Source organism: Amia ocellicauda, unplaced genomic scaffold (genome assembly GCF_036373705.1).
Source record: "Amia ocellicauda isolate fAmiCal2 unplaced genomic scaffold, fAmiCal2.hap1 HAP1_SCAFFOLD_29, whole genome shotgun sequence".
NCBI lineage: Eukaryota > Metazoa > Chordata > Actinopteri > Amiiformes > Amiidae > Amia > Amia ocellicauda.
Window position 1 is genome coordinate 72,434 of NW_027102854.1, and position 12,190 is coordinate 84,623.

The 12,190-nt window shown below is 41.4% G+C and overlaps 1 non-coding gene and 7 pseudogenes across 1 annotated transcript; all 8 read left to right on the top strand.

The window, feature by feature from the left end:
• The first annotated feature begins 154 nt into the window (after positions 1-154).
• Positions 155-273, top strand: LOC136728151 (uncharacterized; annotated as a pseudogene).
• Positions 274-487: 214 nt separating this feature from the next.
• On the top strand, positions 488-606 carry LOC136728183 (uncharacterized; annotated as a pseudogene).
• A 214-nt stretch (positions 607-820) lies between these two features.
• LOC136728067 (uncharacterized) lies at positions 821-939 on the top strand (annotated as a pseudogene).
• A 216-nt stretch (positions 940-1,155) lies between these two features.
• LOC136728656 (uncharacterized) lies at positions 1,156-1,274 on the top strand (annotated as a pseudogene).
• Positions 1,275-1,815: 541 nt separating this feature from the next.
• LOC136728720 (uncharacterized) lies at positions 1,816-1,934 on the top strand (annotated as a pseudogene).
• Positions 1,935-2,149: 215 nt separating this feature from the next.
• LOC136727987 (uncharacterized) lies at positions 2,150-2,268 on the top strand (annotated as a pseudogene).
• A 216-nt stretch (positions 2,269-2,484) lies between these two features.
• On the top strand, positions 2,485-2,603 carry LOC136728473 (uncharacterized; annotated as a pseudogene).
• A 6,473-nt stretch (positions 2,604-9,076) lies between these two features.
• On the top strand, positions 9,077-9,191 carry LOC136728250 (U5 spliceosomal RNA). The gene has a single exon (XR_010808613.1). It is a non-coding gene; the product is annotated as a U5 spliceosomal RNA (small nuclear RNA).
• Positions 9,192-12,190: the final 2,999 nt, after the last annotated feature.

A 12,190-nucleotide genomic window follows, 5' to 3' on the forward strand; every position in this document is an offset into this window, starting at 1 on the left:
ATAATTGAAGAATTGTACACGTACCCAGCTACTTTCAACACCCTTTGCTGCAGTGGTATTTTTCCCTCCATTTTTCTTTTTTCTTTTTTCTTTTGCTGGAAGTTCCGTCAATACCCTCCAGCCTTTAAGAGACATCATGCAGCCAGGCCTCTTGGCATGCGGACACATTGTCCTGAACGCGCCCGAACTCATCAGATCTCGGAAGCTAAACGGGGCAGGACCTGGTCAGTACTTGATTGTGAGACCTCCTAGAAATACCTGGTGCTGCAAGCTTTTACGTCTCCTGGGTAACTTCATCGTAGCTCTTAATAGTCTCTTTCTGTCTGGAGGAGATATAATTGAAGTATTGTACACGTACCCGGCTACTTTTAACACCCTTTGCTGCACTGATATTTTTCCCTCCATTTATCTTTTTTCTTTTTTTTTTGCTGGAAGTTCTGTCAATACCCTCCAGCCATTTAGAGACATCATGCAGCCAGGCCTCTTGGCTTGCGGCCACACCGTCCAGAATGCGCCCCATCTCGTCAGACCTTGGAAACTAAACGGGCCAGGGCCTGGTTAGTACTTAGATGGGTGACCTCCTGGAAATACCAGGTGATAAAAGCTTTTTACGTATCCTGTGTAACTTTATCGTAGCTCTTAATACTCTCTTTCTGTCTGGAGGAGATATAATTGAAGTATTGTACACGTACCTGGCTACTTTCAACATCCCTTGCTGCACTGATATTTTTCCCTCCGTTTTTCTTTTTTTTTTTTTTTTGCTGGAAGTTCCGTCAATACCCGCCAACCATTAAGAGACATCATGCAGCCATGCTTCTCGGCTTGTGTCCACACCGTCCTGAACGCGCTCGATCTCGTTAGATCGCGTAAGCTGAACGGGGCAGGTCCTGGTCAGTACTTGGATGGGTGACCTCCTGGAAGTACCAGGTGCTGCAAGCTTTATACGTCTCCTGGGTAACTTCATCGTAGCTCGTAATACTCTCTTTCAGTCTGGAGGAGATATAATTGAAGAATTGTACACGTACCCGGCTACTTTCAACACCCTTTGCTGCACTGATATTTTTCCCTCCATTTTTCTTTTTTCTTTTTTTTTTTGCAGGAAGTTCCGTCAATACCCTCCAGCCTTTAAGAGACATCATGCAGCCAGCTCTCTAGGCTTGCGGCCACACTGACCTGAACGTGCCCGATCTTGTCAGATCTCGGAAGCTAAACGGAGCAGGGCCTGGTCAGTACTTGGATGGGAGACCTCCTGGAAATACCTGGTGCTGCAAGCTTTTTACGTCTCCTGGGTAACTTCATCGTAGCTCTTAATACTCTCTTTCTGTCTGGAGGTGTTATAATTGAGGAATTGTACACGTACCCGGCAACTTTCAACAGCCTTTGCTGCACTGATATTTTTCCCTCCATTTCTCTTTTTTTTGCTTGAAGTTCCGTCAATACCCGCCAGCCTTTAAGAGACATCATGCAGCCAGGCTTTTTGGCTTGCGGCCACACCGTCCTGAACGAGCCCGATCTTGTCATATCTTGGAAGCAAAACGTGGCAGGGCCTGGTCAGTATTTGGATTGGTGACCTCCTGGAAAAACTAGGTACTGCAAGCTTATTACGTCTCTTGGGTAACTTCATCGTAGCTGTTAATAATCTCTTTCTGTCTGGAGGAGATACAATTGAAGAAATGTACACGTACCCGGCAACTTTCTAACACCCTTTGCTGCACTGATATTTTTCCCTCCATTTTTCTTTTTTCTTTTTTTTTTGCTGGAAGGTCCGTCAATACCCGCCAGCCTTTATGAGACATCAGGCAGCCAGGCTTCTCGGTTTGAAGCCACACCGTCCTGAACGCGCCCGATCTCGTCAGATCTCGGAAGCTAAACGGGACAGGGCCTGGTTAGTGCTTGAATGGGTGACCTCCTGGAAATACCAGCTGCTGCAAGCTTTTTACGTCTACTGGGTAACTTCATCGTAGCTCTTAATACTCTCTTTCTGTCTGGAGGAGATATAATTGAAGAATTGTACACGTACCCGGCTACTTTCAACACCCTTTGCTGCACTGATATTTTTCCCTCCATTTTTCTTTTTTCTTTTTTTTTTGCTGGAAGTTCCGTCAATACCCTCCAGCCTTTAAGAGACATCATGCAGCCAGGCCTTTTGGTTTGCGGCCACACCGTCCTGAACGCGCCCGATCTCGTCATATCTCAGATTCTAAACGGGGCAGGGCCTGGTCAGTACTTGGATGGGTGACCTCCTGGAAATACCAGGTGCTGCGAGCTTTTTACGTCTCCTGGGTAACTTCATCGTAGCTCTTAATACTCTCTTTCAGTCTGGAGGAGATATAATTGAAGAATTGTACACGTACCCGGCTAATTTCAACACCCTTTGCTGCACTGATATTTTTCCCTCCATTTTTCTTTTTTCTTTTTTTTTTTGCTGGAAGTTCCGTCAATACCCTCCAGCCTTTAAGACACATCATGCAGCCTGGCGTCTCGGCTTGCGGCCACACCGTCCTGAACGCGCCCGATCTCGTCAGATCTCGGAAGCTAAACGGGGCAGGACCTGGTCAGTACTTGAATGTGAGACCTCCTGGAAATACCTGGTGCTGCAAGCTTTTACGTCTCCTGGGTAACTTTATCGTAGCTCTTAATACTCTTTATCTGTCTGGAGGAGATATAATTGAAGTATTGTACACTTTGTCTTAGGGACAGTCTGGCTAGCAGTGACTGAGTGGTTGACAGACGACAAGCAACGGAATGTACGTGCTCTGTGATGTCATAGCAGTCAGCTGAGAGAGGCTCGTGATGTCATCGCTGAGCTGTCTGTCTGTCTGTCTGTCTCTCTCTCTCTCTTTCTCTCTCTCTCTCTCTCTCTCTCTTCCTCTCAATTCAATTCATATGTATTGTCAAAGCAATTGGACATACATACATTCATACATACATATATATATATATATATATATATACATACATACATACATCCATACATGCTAGAAAGTCATTACTATGTTATCTTAAAGGCTAACTAAGCAGAACATATATCATTATAGAACAGAGTTCATAGGTCAACACATGGTTTTAGGGAACAGGCACGTAGGTCATACCGTTTGACATTGTCTCTAAGGTTCTCATCGTAAATAACAAACAGAAATCAAACTATCTTCTGGGCTGACCTTCTAGCTTGACCGTATCTTTCTTAAGTATACAAGAGAGAAAAACAGGTGTAAGAAAATAATTTCTAATTTTCCTTCTACACATATATACATACATACATACATATGTAGCGTTATGTTGGGTGTATTTGGATAAGAGCATTTGGGCTCTGAGCTGAAGCACTGTTCTAAAGAAGACCTCTCCCCCCCCAAAGTTATCAGATTTCCTTAGCTCATCAGCTTGGAACTGGTTTGCATCAAAGTGACAGTTTTGGGGAGGATGGCACCGAGAAGAGGCCAAATAGTTTGGAATTCTGCTATGAGATGTCTGGAGAAAGGGGCCTGTAGGTGATAAAAACTCTTTGAAGTGGATGAGAGCCGAAATCCCGACATAGAGCTACGAACCCAGGCCAACCGGCATTTCCAAAAGATGGCATGGATTGACATCAGTCATAAATAAAGCCTCCCTCCAATAGGACACTGGGGGCTGAAACCGAAATCCAATCTCAAGAACTCAGGGACCAATCACCTACTGATCTGACAGACTATAAGGAACAGCGGACAGTCTTTCTCTCTCTCTCTCTCTCACCTGAACCAGAAACTCGCTGCCACAGCTCAACCTGTAGCTCTGTTGCCAGAACCGGAATCAGAAACCAACCAAGTCTTTGCCGGCAACAGAAGAGTTAAACTGGGAGAAGGAGATTGAGCGAATAATTATTTTAAAGGACTTTATTAAATAAATAACTTTACAGACCCACCTGATCAGTGGAGTTTTACAGCTGGACAATTGACTAAGTCGACTGAATACCAAAGTGTCAGTCACTTAAATAGCTATTTGAGTCTTAAGAAACTTGACCCTTGGAACAAACAGGGCCCTGCTTTCCTCAAAGACTTTGTCTTCAAGTAACTACGGTGGAACCCTGCTTACAAAGAAGATTTTGTGCACAACCTTGGAGCCTTCAAACCAATGGAAAATCTGTTTGGAAAAGACTCTACATTCGCGAAACCCCAACTTCCAGGTGCATCGACTGAGTGGAAGTTCTTGGACAAAGCCGAACCGGACTGCCTTTGTTCCAAACCACACGGACCTCGTGCCGTGTGCTGTTATCTGAGCCCGAAGCCAGAGAGGCCTCTCTGCGACGAAGTTCACATAAGTTTAACAGTTTGGAGTTTGTGATTCATGACATTTGAGAAATCAATTAGAAATGTTAATCTGTGATTCATAACTCTAGAATGTGTAATATCATTTAGTTTTCTTAAATATAAATGTGAGTTGCATTCAACTGTTTTGTTGATAATTTTAGAAATAAAATCTGTCAACGCCGAGAAATATCTTCTCATTCCTGTTTAACTGTTTAGTCTGAAATTGACACAAGTTAATAGACATTAGATTATTGGTGGCCCTGCCTATCCTTAATCATTGAATAATAATCAGTTAAGGGAAATTGTGGTAACAAATAGGATCTTTCTCGGCACCTAAACGTAAATGAGACTGATATATATATAACGAGAAGTTACCTGACATAAATACTAACCTGCGTAGTTATTTAATGTCTGACTAATAATACTAACGAGAGACTCACCTTCGTCTTACTAACCGGTATTGTAGTCAATGTGTTTATAACCTTTTTTGTTTAACGATTTGTTAAACGGAATGTACGTGCTCTGTGCTGTCATAGCAGTAAGCTGAGAGAGGCTCGTCATGTCATCGCTGAGCTGGCTGGCTGGCTCTCTGTGTGTGTGTGTGTGTGTGTGTGTGTGTGTCTCTCTGTCTGTCTGTCTGTCTGTCTCTCTCTCCCTCTCAATTCAATTCATTTGTATTGTCAAAGCAATTGGACATGCATACATACATACATACATATATATGGAAAATAAACAATACGTGTACATCTCTTTCTGCATTAGTGGTGCCCTCACAGATGTGCAAGTTACATGACAGACAGACAGACAGACACACACACACTTTCACACACAGACAGACAGACACAGACACACACAGACACACACACACATACTTTGACAGACAGACAGACAGACACACGCATATTATGGGTCTTTGTTGGGTAGTGAAATGGGTAGCATCAGTCGCAGTGTGGGTAATGTCAGGGAGCCAATCATAGTCCCCGTTATTTGCATATCGTGGCGCAAAGCATTCTGGGAAAAGTAACTTAACACGTTTAGTCATGTATTTGTCCATAGTTTACACATGAGATGAAAGAGACAGTATGACGTATTGAGCACCTAGGATTCCTCATGTGTATGTGAGGGGCAGAGGAACCGGATCCCAAGTGTGCGTCCCAGGTGCTATAGGTTTCAAAGCATGCAGGGGAATAGGCACCCCACCCTGACACCTATAGAAGACTGGATAGGGAGATATAAATAGCAATGGGGAGACTCTTGTACTTGGTGTGGCTCTATCCATATAGTGGGGCCAGCAGGTGCAGCAATAGAAGCTCAGCCTGGGGAGACTGGATTTAGCATTTCCTCTCCATTTTGATAACTATCCATAATCATTTCTGCAAAATACTTCTATGATACCTATGTATGTTTTTTACTTGTACTATATTATACTATCAAGTATCAGTGTACACATACAATGTGACCTGTTACATTAATACAGAGGCCACGGAAGGCCAGATCACTAATAGCCACTGTCCCCTGATATTACACTTTTTTACAATCACTTTGGCACTCATTTCAGAACCTTGATGTCATTTTTCAAAACTCTTGACACTAAACTCACACCCGATGATCAAAATGCACATTTTTCAAAACTCTAACACTTTTTTACAATTGCTTGGATACAATACACATCAACCTCAGATCATTTGTTCATTGAACTAAAATGACACAACTTAACATCAAAGTATTACCATTTCAAAATGCAATTCACACATTACATCTGAGATCACTGTCTATTCATTTCATTACAAAGATCTAACTATCAATTGATACAGCTGCTCAAAATGATAAGTGACTGTTGCATTACTCTTAATGCATAATTTTATGGAAACTGACAAACAATATTCCATGTTTCGATCATGAAAGTTTCAGGATAATGAGATCCATTGACATCAATAAACGAGGAGCATGAACCAGTTGGACTACATTATCTATGGATGTAATATTTCATCATCATTCATCATCATGTAGCACTTTTCCACACCATGTGTGCAGTGTGGAAGGAAAGTTAGAAATTTTTTCTCTAATACCTGTTTTTCTCTCTTGTATACTTAAGAAAGATAAGGTCAAGCTAGAAGGTCAGGCCAGAAGGTAGTTTGATTTCTGTTTGTTATTTACGATGAGAATCTTGGAGACAATGTCAAACAGTATGATTGAAGTGCCTGCTCCCTAATCCATGTGTTGATCTATGAACTCTGTCCTATAATGATATAAATTCTGCTTAGCTAACTTTTAAGATAACATAGTAATGACTTTCTGATTATAACCAGCTCTTTGATTTTTGTGTATAAAAGCTCTGACTGTTAAAATGAAGGCAGAGCGACTTTGGGATCTACTTGAGTCACTGTTCCTCTCCACGCTGCGTGTATTAAAGGCATTGCAACTAACGCTCCAACCTGGTTGAAGATGATTGTTCTTCCACATCAGATTTGACATTACTGTATGTATGCAGGCCCTTGTAATTGCTTTTCCAATACTGCCAACTGGTTATTGATGATTGATTTCACATTGTGGTACGAGTATCGAGTGAAATGAGTGCTATCCACCCCAGCAACACAGTGATAACATGGAGCCGGCAAGTCATCCAGGTCACAATAGAGGTCAAGCAGTGGGAGGAGGAAGACGTGGTGGTCAAAGGAATGGAAGGGGACATGCACCCCTTCTGAGAGGTGGTCGTGGGCCTCGTCATAGAGGAGGGCTTAGGCCTCACCAGAGAGGCAGCCATGGGCCTCATTTGAGAGGTGTTGGGGGAACGTGGTAGAGGACAAGGCCACGGACCAGACAGCGGCAGCAACAGCAAATAGTGTCCAGTGAAATCCGAGAAATAGTTGTAGAGCATGTTGTAAATCATGGCATGACCATGACTGAGGCAGCTACAATGATTCAATCAAACCTCAGAATCAACTCAGGATCAACTGTGGCCTCAATCATCAGAAATTTCCGTACTGAGAAGCAGCAAGTCTTCAGCATGCACTAAACATTAGGCTACTCTCAATTGTCAAATGACTGTATACTGCATACCAATGTGTAGCACAGAGTATAGTGTGCCTTTTGAAAGAAATGCAGACAGAGTGAAGCAGCTGATGACTGAGTATGTTCAGGTATGTTCAGTTTCAAGATGCCTCTTGTGAAAAATGGTTGTGAGAACCTGAACCTGAACACAGGGCTGATGGAAATTTAGAAGTACAGTAATCAATCCTTTGTTTTGCTTTTTACACTAAGCCAGGTGAGGAACACTGCAGTTGACATTTTACTGTAGTTTTGTTCGTTTTTGTAGCTAATTATTGTTGCATGGATTCAAAGAAACCTATGGTGTGATTTGATTGTATTGCATCAATACATTTCAGATTTTGTTCAATGATTCCACTGTGTCTGTAGTATTCTCTCTACTAGTCCTTTTACAGTGATGTATTTATGTGTAGTACCATAATGAAACATGTATCACATATTTTGTACTACAATATTTAATGATTGTACGAACAACTACACAGTGAAACTATCGGTATCTTCTGTGTTACTATGTTACTATGGTATTTCATGATAAATTAGTTATTTGAACCAACAAGTCTGCAAGTGCAAGGTTTCTTTAAAGATATGAAAGGCTGTCCAATGTTCAAAACATTGTATTGTGCAGTGTTACAAGTGATGACCGTTTTGAGTTTTGTGTCTAGAGTTTTGAAAAATGACATCAAGGTTCTGAAATGAGTGACAAAGTGATTGTAAAAAACTGTATATTCATCCTATTTAATGTGCTCTTTTAAAATGTACTTTTCTTTTTTATGTTGCCATTTCTGTTCTACCAATGTTTCAGTTGTTAGCCAAAGATTGACAGAGTACATCTCATACACACAGGCCAGACAGCAAGGATTTCTTTTTGAAATTCAATTACAAATGCTGCATGAATTCATCAATACGATTAGAGCTCCTGAAAACTCACTTTACAGCATCTCATTAGCAGTGAAAAGAAACCAAGAAAGTTGGGACAGTCGACTATTTACCACTATGTAACATCACCTTTTCTTTTAATAACACTTATTAAGCACTTGGGCACTGAAGACACCACTTGGTTAAGTTTAGCAAGCGGGATTTTCCCCCATTCATCCATTATGCATTTCCTCAGCTGCGCAACTGCACAGGGCCTTCGTTGTCTTAATTTGCACTTCATAGTGCGCCACACATTCTCAATTCGGAGACAGGTCAGGACTGCAGGCAGGCCATGCTAGCACCCGCACTCTCTGCCTACGCAACCATGCGCTTGAAATCTGGGCAGAATGTGGTTTGGCGTTATCCTGCTGAAAAATGCAGGGACGTCCCTGGAAAAGATGATGTCTGGATGGCAGCATATGTTGCTCCAAAATGTGTACATCTCTTTCTGCAAAAATGGTGCCCTCACAGATGTGCGAGTTACATGACAGACAGACACTCATACACACTGTCACACCCACACACACACACACACTTTCACAGACAGACACATGCACACACACTCACTTTCACACAGAGACAGACACACAAACACAGAGACAGACACACACACTTACAGACACACACACACACACTCACTTTCACACAGAGACACACAAACACATACACTTTCACACAGACACACACACACATACATACATACATATATAAGGAAAAGAAACAATACATTTAAAAATCACAAAAAGATGTAATAAAGTACAGAAAATCTAAATGTAATAAAATGTGATCTTTAATACACACAAATATGTATGGCTGGTCGGATGCGTCTTGGACTCGGGTTCCTCTTCATTACGTATAATGCTTTTGCCTTTTGCTATAGCTTGCCGTGGAGGGGATCGTGGGTGAGTTTGTACCATTCTTGGGAGGCTCTGCCTTGTTGGGGCGGAGCTGTGATCCAGGTGAACAGCAGATCGGACATAGGTGGGCATGTGGGCGGAGGAGGAAGGCCGGTCAAGCAAATAAGCTTGCTAAGGTACGCAGCAGCAGCAAGCAGCCCCACCATCCAGTCAGCCAGCCAGTCTGGCTGGCAGTGACTGAGTGGTTGACAGACGGCAAGCAACGGAATGTACGTGCTCTGTGATGTCATAGGAGTCACCTGAGAGAGATGTTTGTGATGTCATCGCTGAGCTGGCTGGCTCTGTGTGTCTTGCTGGCTGTGTGTGTGTGTGTGAGAGAGAGAGAGACTTTTTGACTTTTATCAGACTTCATTGCCTGTTTGCAACACGCAATAATTCATACAAAAGAAAATAAATAAATAAATAAAAAATAGTGTTCCCCTTTGTTTGTCTCCCCCCAACAAGCATTAACTCCGCCACTGATCTGTACACTTTTAAAGAAAGCAACCCAATACACACAACAAAACAACCATCAAATACTAAACCCTATAAATGAATTACATAATAAAAACCAGCTCCCCGTCATACAATTCACAAAGGGCATCATTAATACACCAGACCTGTTCAAAACTCTCCAAATCATTCATCAGCCTGTAATAGTTAAACTCTAGTCTGACTCTGCACTTGACCAGCATGGCAAACACTCTCACTGCATCCTCACTGCCCTCCCCACACACTCTGTTCTTCCTAGTCTTATAGACGGCCATTTTAGCCTGGCCCAGCAAGAAGTTTACCAGCTGGTCCACATGTTTGGTCTTTCTGGTGTATCGCGCCCCTAAAATAAAAACCTTTGTGTTAAAAATCAGGTTAAGATCAGTAAAAAGACGAGTTAAAAGACTAAAAATGGGTGACAACCGAGAGCAAGTGCTGAAACAGTGAAACACGGTCTCTCTCTGAGCACAGAATGGGCAGGCGTCGGACACAGCAGGGTTAAGAACAGTAATAAAAGAATTGACAGCAATAATGGTGTGTAACACCCTCCACTGCAGATTGCCAGCTCTCTTATTGAGGGGGGCTTGTACAGGCTTCTCCAGGCGGGCGCAGTGTCTTCCCCCAGCCCCAGCCTGTAAAGTAATTTTAGGAATCACAAAGAAACAGTTGAAAGTGCTAAATAAGTATTTTGATGCACCATATTAATTTAGGAAATTTACATGTTGTTTTTCATCAGCTTCTGTATCTGATGGCTCCACATCACTGGCTGGATTGACAGCAACGACACTCTAAAAAGAGAAGTGTTAAGTTTGAGCATTCAGGACTTGTTTTGAAGATCCTGAATATCACTGGTCCACAATTTATCTGTGAAACTATGGGTTAATCTCCATATACAAAATACTTTTCACACACACTTTAAATTTACAACTAAATTTACATGTTGATGTCTTTCGTCAGCTTCTGTATTTGATGGCTCAATATAACTGGTTGCATTAACAGCAACGGCACACTACAAGAAAATAACATTATATTTAAACATTCAGGACTGGTTTAGCATCACCTCGAATATCCCTAGCCCTTGAGGTCGATTGTTATTGTGGTCTTCAAGACCAGTGCTTCTCAACCTTAGTCCTGGAGGAGGCCCACTGTCTGCTGATTTTCATTACAACAACATTGTAGGTTATATCAGTGACTGTGGTCCTAAAGTACCCCTATGCCTGCTGTTTTTTTTCCAGTTGAGCTCTTAATTACCTAATTGGCTTAACTGAAGCCATTTAACCCTTTTCCCAGGTCTTTGGTTGTTGATGAGTTACAAAGAGCTGGATTGTGGCCCGCCATGACTGGAAGTGAAGAACACTCACTCTAGGCCTTTAACTTAATGTTCATATGTAGGGGCCTATCCATCTGATTTGTTTTTGCACATTTATTAACAGAAAAAATGATGGTACGTGAAATCATCTGAGCTGAAAAATATAATGTTCCACCAATAATAAAATAAATGTATTAATTAAAATTATAGAGATAATAGAATGTTCACAGATTATTAGTTCAGAAAATAAAATATTTTTTTATATCTTAAATAGAATTAACACTCAAATCAGTTGTAGGGTAAACAAGGTCTATTTTTTGGATTGATTTTATAATTATACATGTATGGCTGCATGAAGCTTACCTGAGAATCTGATATTTTAGTAACTTTGTTGCTTCTTGTTGGGTAGTCCACGTTTGCCGCCGTTCTTTTTCTGTAAATGTAAATCAAAAGGCAATAATTACATACTGTAATTAAAATACAAAAAGTATAAACATTGTATTATTATTTTTTTATCCTGTTTCTCCATCTCGATGCTGTTCTTTTTGGAATTGCATATCTAGGTTTACTTAAATACTGTTTATAAGATTGTAAACTCATCATCCAAATTTCTTCATTTGCCAAACTTTATGTAGTGCGCTTGCAGTTTCAGAAGAAGAAAAAAAACTGTAACAGATGGGATATGTAGTACTTTATACTCGAGTGGTCTATGCGATTACACCCTGTTGGTGTTATTAAGAACGCCAAGTACCAGAATGCAGAGCGAGACTGTTTTTTGTGCCGTGACTTGTCGGGGGAAAAACGCGCAGAAAAAACGGACGAGAAGGTGAAGGTAGTATGGCGGTGATGCACGCGTTGGTGAAGTGGGAAAGCGGGGTCGACAAAGACTCTTACAGCGTGATTCCCACTGCTTGCTTTCGCAATTTTGATTTATTCAGCATTGCTGATGATGACGAAGAGACGACTCGAAACTTCAGAGCAGAGTGGAGAGACACGAACAAACCTCCAAAAGGTGGATGGCCTGTCCATGAAGCGCAGATCATTATGACTGGTAACAATGTTTATTTAAAAAAAAAAAAACATTAAAGTCTTTACATGCTATTTGATATATACAATCACAGTATATTTGAAATGAATGTTTAAGTTATTAATGTGTTGTACTTCTAACATACTCTTATAACATGGTAGGTGGTGGTGAGGGCGCTAAAAACTCGTCATAAATGACTGGCATTTGTAAGAACGATTTA